The sequence below is a fragment of the Lycium barbarum genome, chromosome 9 (genome assembly GCF_019175385.1).
Source record: "Lycium barbarum isolate Lr01 chromosome 9, ASM1917538v2, whole genome shotgun sequence".
Taxonomy (NCBI): Eukaryota; Viridiplantae; Streptophyta; class Magnoliopsida; order Solanales; family Solanaceae; genus Lycium; species Lycium barbarum.
Genome location: NC_083345.1, coordinates 848,209 through 854,208, shown reverse-complemented (window position 1 = coordinate 854,208; position 6,000 = coordinate 848,209).

Genomic DNA, 6,000 nt, shown 5'->3' with positions numbered 1-6,000 from the left:
GCTGGTGGGACCCAAGTATTAAAAGTTGGGAAAAGGGCCAATAAATACTCTGAACTAAATCATATTTTTTGCACGGATTGCCCTTCTGTTAGTGTTATTTAAATTTTGTCTCTCATATTTACGTTCTTTTAGATTTTGTCCTTCACTTGGATATACGAGGTTTTGGGTTTGAAATTCGCTGAGGCATAAAATAAAAAAATAATTTTATAAGACAAGGTTAGGGGGAGTGTATGCCGTATCCAGCATATAATCTTTAAGGAAAAACTAAAGTTATATCGGAGGGGGACAGACTTTGCCTTGAGACATATATATTTTATTTTATTTTATTTTACATTTCAAGACAAACTTTTAATTATGTCTTAAGTAAAAATTCCGCTTTATGGGGCATACTTTTAGTTATGCCTTAACTAAAAGTGTGCCCCATAAAATATAACTAAAAGTATACCCCATAAGGCGAAACTTTTCCTTAAGGCATAACTAAAAGTTTGTCTTACGGAAAAGTTCTGTCTTGTGAGACATACTTTTAGTTATGCCTTAATTAAAAGTCTGCCCCATAAGGCATAGTTCCTTAACGAAAAGTTTTGCCCCATAAGGCATAACTAAACTATGCCTTGAGAAAAAGTTATGCTCCCTCCGATATAACTTTAGTTTTTCCTTAAGGACTTTACGCCGAATCTGGCATACAATTCTTAAGGAAAAACTAAAGTTATGCCGGAGGGGACAAATTTTGCCTTGAGACATATATATATATATATATATATATATATATATATATATATATATATATATATACACACTTTTCAAGGCAAACTTTTAATTATGCCGTAAGGAAAAGTTCCGCCTTATGGGCATACTTTTAGTTATACCTTAACTAAAAGTGTGTCCCATAAAATATAACTAAAAGTATGCCCCATAAGGCGGAACTTTTCCTTAAGGGAAAGTTCTGCCTTATGAGACATATTTTTTTGTTATGCCTTAATTAAAAGTCTGCCCCACAAGTCATAGTTCCTTAAGGAAAAGTTTTGGCCCATAAGGCATAACTAAACTATGCCTTGAAAAGTTATGCTCCCTCCGACATAACTTTAGTTTTTCCTTGAGGATTTTATGTCGGATCCGGCATACACTTCCTCCAGCCCTGCCTTGCGAAATTATTTTTTTATTTTATGCCTGAGCGGGGGTTCGAACCTAGAACCTCAGGTATCCAAGCTAAGCGCAAAACTTAAAGACCACAAATATGAGGGGCAAATTTTGAAGACCGCAAATATTAGGGGCAAAATTTAAAGAGCACCCCCAAAAGAATGGCAATTCGCAAAATTGCCCGAACTAAATAAAATAGGTGAAATACATTTTCTTAAAAATACATTTTCTAAATGGATCAATTTTGCTCTTAAACTATTAGAAATGAAGCCGTTGACAAGTATTCTTAATATAATGATTTGAGTAAAAACTTATATCAGAGATTATGAAAATATAACAACATATCCAGTATATTTTCACGAATGAAATTTGAGAGGGGTAGAAAGTACACAGACCTTATCTCGCCTACCTCGAAGAGATTTGGATAATTATAAGATTATTTTCACCATTTTAAATTATAATTTTCTTACGGTGTCAATTTTTTGTTATAAACTATATAAAATTTTAAAAGAAAAAAAATAGAGGAAATATTTAGCAGAAAAATTAATGCTAGTAATTAAACTTTACATAAAGCCTTATGTATGTTCAGACCAGTTGGTTGTTTGAAGAGCCATCAGTATCTATAAGAACAGTTATATCTTCCTCAGAAAATCCATAATGGTTGATTAAACAACTGTACATTCGCTTAACATCGTTGACACAACCTCTAAGTTCTGCTTTTGTTCCTGGATAGTTGATTCCAGTTAACACTGCCTTTTTAGCCATTCAAATTTTTGCTAAGTTCTTGAAAATTTTCTTCTTGCTATTTTAGAGATTGTTAGATTGAATTATTTGGATTGAGATATTGTTTATAGTCAAAGGCTGGTGGTACCCGAGTAAGTAAAAGTTTAAGCCGTGTCATGTTGACACTGGGACGCACCATATGGAAAACCATGATGTTGCTAATTTATTTTTTATTATTTTTATATTACTTGGCGACCGCTTCGGGGCACAATAATTTAAATTCGCGGATGATATAGTTTTGATTGACGAGACTCGCAACGGAGTTAACGCCAAGCTGGAGCTACAGATCCTGAAATCTAAAGGGTTCAGGTTGAGTAGGACCAAGACTGAATAGACGGAGTGCAAGTTCAATAATGTAACACATGAAGATGGCGTGAAAGAGAGACTTGGTACCCAAACTTTAAATTATGAAGGCTCGATCAATTTAGCATAACTATATTTTGAAATATGCAACACGTTTGGAAAAAAAAAAGTGTCCTTTTGGTCTACCTTTCTCTACTATACAAACTATCAACATAAGCATATTACTAATTCTAAATTAAGAATTATTTGTTTTGCAAGATTAACCATGTTATTATGACAAATTTCAAGGATAAGTCCAATTATAGTTTCAAAATAATTTTTTGCAAAAAACAATCTTATTTACAAGGTACAAATAAAAAAGAAAACGAAAAAGAAAGTGTATAGGGTAAAATCCGTCGACACCAAGTGGACATATCAAAGGATAACACGTGGCAATGATGACATTTAAGATTTGAGTAAGAAAGCGAGGGGCTCCGGGAAAGCATAACGATGCTCCGGAGGAGTAACTTGGCAGCAGCTACCAAAGACAAAAACTATACAGGGTCCGAAAAAGCATGCAAACTCACCGGTTAAATTAATTCAATGTGCAGTCATTGCAAAAAAAAAAAAACATCTTCCTCTTGTCTTAAATGTGCATTATTCCCTTCATTACCATTTATTGTCATAGCATCATATCCCTTTATTACCTTTGGCATTAATATGGGTATGAAGAGGGCATGATTTATAGATCATGCACCTCATAGCTCTAGTATAAATAGTTGTGCTCATCTCATTGTAAACATCATCTGAAACATTTACAACAATACATAGTATTCATATTAATCTTATTTTCTTGCTTAATTCGGGGTGTTTATAGTGATTCACCGCTCAGAGACTCTATCTCAAAGCCTCTCCAAGGCCCAGGCTACACAACTAACTATATTTTACTTTCATTTGTCTTGTTAATTATTACTTGCTATTTCATAATTTTAGTTACATTGATCCATGTGTCCTTGACCACGTACACAAATTCAACTGCAAGTATTTTCCGTGTAAACGGAAGTTAAACTAATTACTCTTTCTGTTCAATTTTATGTGAAGATGTATTAATTTTTATATATTGATTGTAGGTTAATTAAGTTTAAAAATTGTGTTGGAACCTACATGAGGATCGATGATTGTTGAAATCTCCATTATAGGATAGTTTAGTTCGATGAAACATACATTCTCTTTTTCTTTTTCTTTTTTTAACGTTCCCGCCGCTCTGAAGCTTAAACGAACTCGGCATCATCGTTGATAGCGCGACACTTAAACATATTTTCTGACAAGTATCAGTCAAATAAATAGAAGATGACAGAGGAATTGTATCAAAGAAAAAATGTGTTTTTTCTAAATACAACCATACCAAACGTATAATAAACAAGGATAAGACACACCTTTCCCAATCTAGGTCATTTTTCGGAAATGCTCCAACTTAAAAAATAATTTATTTAAGTAAAATATAATATTTCTATGACTCTTTGAATGTGTTATAGAATCACTACAATCGTTGGAGTTGTATATTAGAATATAGATGATAGCATAGCAGATATGTAGGGATTCAACAGATTTGTAGGGATTTAAATATTTAGTTACCACTAGTTAGATTATCCTCTTCATGTATTTATATCATTGTATTCTTTGAGTAATAATATAAGTTATTCTCCATACCTTCTCTGATTACATGGTATCAGAGCCTTGTCGGATTTAAAGTGGTGGTATGTCGAATTTCATCACTTGTCGTCGTTGGAATTAGCCACTGCCTTATTTCCGGTTATTGTGACTGGAAATATAATTGTCACCACCTGTCTAAGGATAAACATATCCCTTTGACTCGTTATCACCCAGTACCTGGTGGTCGGAGAATACGAAGTGGGTCTCACGCGCCGACGAAGCCATCGGAGTGTAACACCTCGTAACTTCGGACGAAAGTTTGACTCATAAGATGATAATATAATGGAACCAATATGAGGGTTAGGAAGTGTTTTGAAAACCAATTAAGTCATAGGAAATGTCTTTGGGCAAAGAAAAGTTGGGAGTCACTCTACGGGGCATGTTTGCCAGTGAGTTTATAGATAGTCTTAATTCCAACGACCATAACCCCATTATTAATTTGGATTTTGGGAAAACTTCCTTGTTGAAAGTTGTAGCCCTTTGAAATATCCTTCCAACGGTATATTATGGAGGTCAAACGGACATCTGTGCAAAGAGTTATGCCCATTTTACTGAAGCCTATCTTCGTTGGAAAATTGGTGACTTCGACGGGAAGATCGACGCTCCGTCGTTATGATCGATGGTTCGTCCTTTGAACCGTCGACTGTGCATTGTTCACTGGAAATTTGATCAATTCGACGGAGCAGATCGACGCTCCGTCGATCTGATCGATGGTTCGTCCTTTGAACCGTCGACTGTGCATTGTTCACTGGAAATTCGATCAATTCGACGGAGTATATCGACGCTCCGTCGATCTGATCGACGTTTCGTCGTTTGAACCGTCGTTTGGTCCGTTAAGTACGTTTTCGGGTCAAAGGTCGGGTTTACGCGTTTTTTTTGTTATATTTGGGATTTGGGATTTATTTCCCCAGACCCATTCACGAAAATTCTCTCTAAACTCATAGAGAACAAGTCCCAAACCTCAACATCTTCCAAGGTAAGTTTCTATCATGATTCTAGATTGAATCCAAGTCCCTAATCCCTTTCTAATTTGAGTAAACTCTTCTAATCTATAGAGTTGTGATTGGAACACTATAGTTGGAGGTGAAAACCCTAGAACCCGAATTCAAGAGGATTGGACTTCAAAAAGGTAATGTTTCTACCCTCTAAACATTTATAGTTGTGAATTGATGAGTTCTTGGGAGAATAGTAAATGGGTTTGATAAAGAGGGTTATATGAACAATGCTAGAGTTTTAGATTGTTGACTTGGGATTATTGTATCCATGTGGGTGATAAAGAATGATGTTGATTACACCTAATTGAGATTGTAAAATCACCTAGAAGTAATAGAATGGGAATTGGGTGAAGAAATCACCATTAATAGAGACTGTGGAGCTTCATGCCCACTAAGTGTTTGATAAAATGCTTAGATGACCAAAGCATGAATATTATTGCTAATATAGAATCCCTTTGACTTGTATTGATAATGCTCCAACTTGAGGGGGAGTGTTACAGCATCATTACAATCATTATAGTTGTATATTAAAATATAGATGATAGCATAGCAGATTTGTAGGGATTTAAATATTTAGTTACCATATTTAGCTTATCATTCATGTATTTATACCATTGTATTCATTGAGTAATAAGATAAGTTATTCTCCATACCTTCTATGATTACGTAATGCAACATATATTTATGTCATATTATTGAAGGATCTTTTTTTGTTCTCTCAATTACAATTTTTTCCTTTTTCTTCCACAAATAGTCATATCCAAAGCCCTGATACCACTGAATTTGATAGAAACTTAATATATATTAAAAATAAATTTAAATATATAATTCAACTAGTTAAGCATGAATGGCCAAATAGCGTCCGAGAGCTGCCACCTTTTTTTCTTTTGTCCAAATTTGTTTCATCTTTTTTTCTTTTCAAGAAAAAAAAGTTACGAGGTTCTGATACAACTCAACCCACTAGTGCTTAACTGATTGAATTACATATTTAAATTAATTTCCAAGACATTTGAGTATTTTCTAATTCTTATTAAGTATGAGGAAGTCGATTAGTGTAACAGAGCCTTCACCCTTTTCACATCTTTTACAT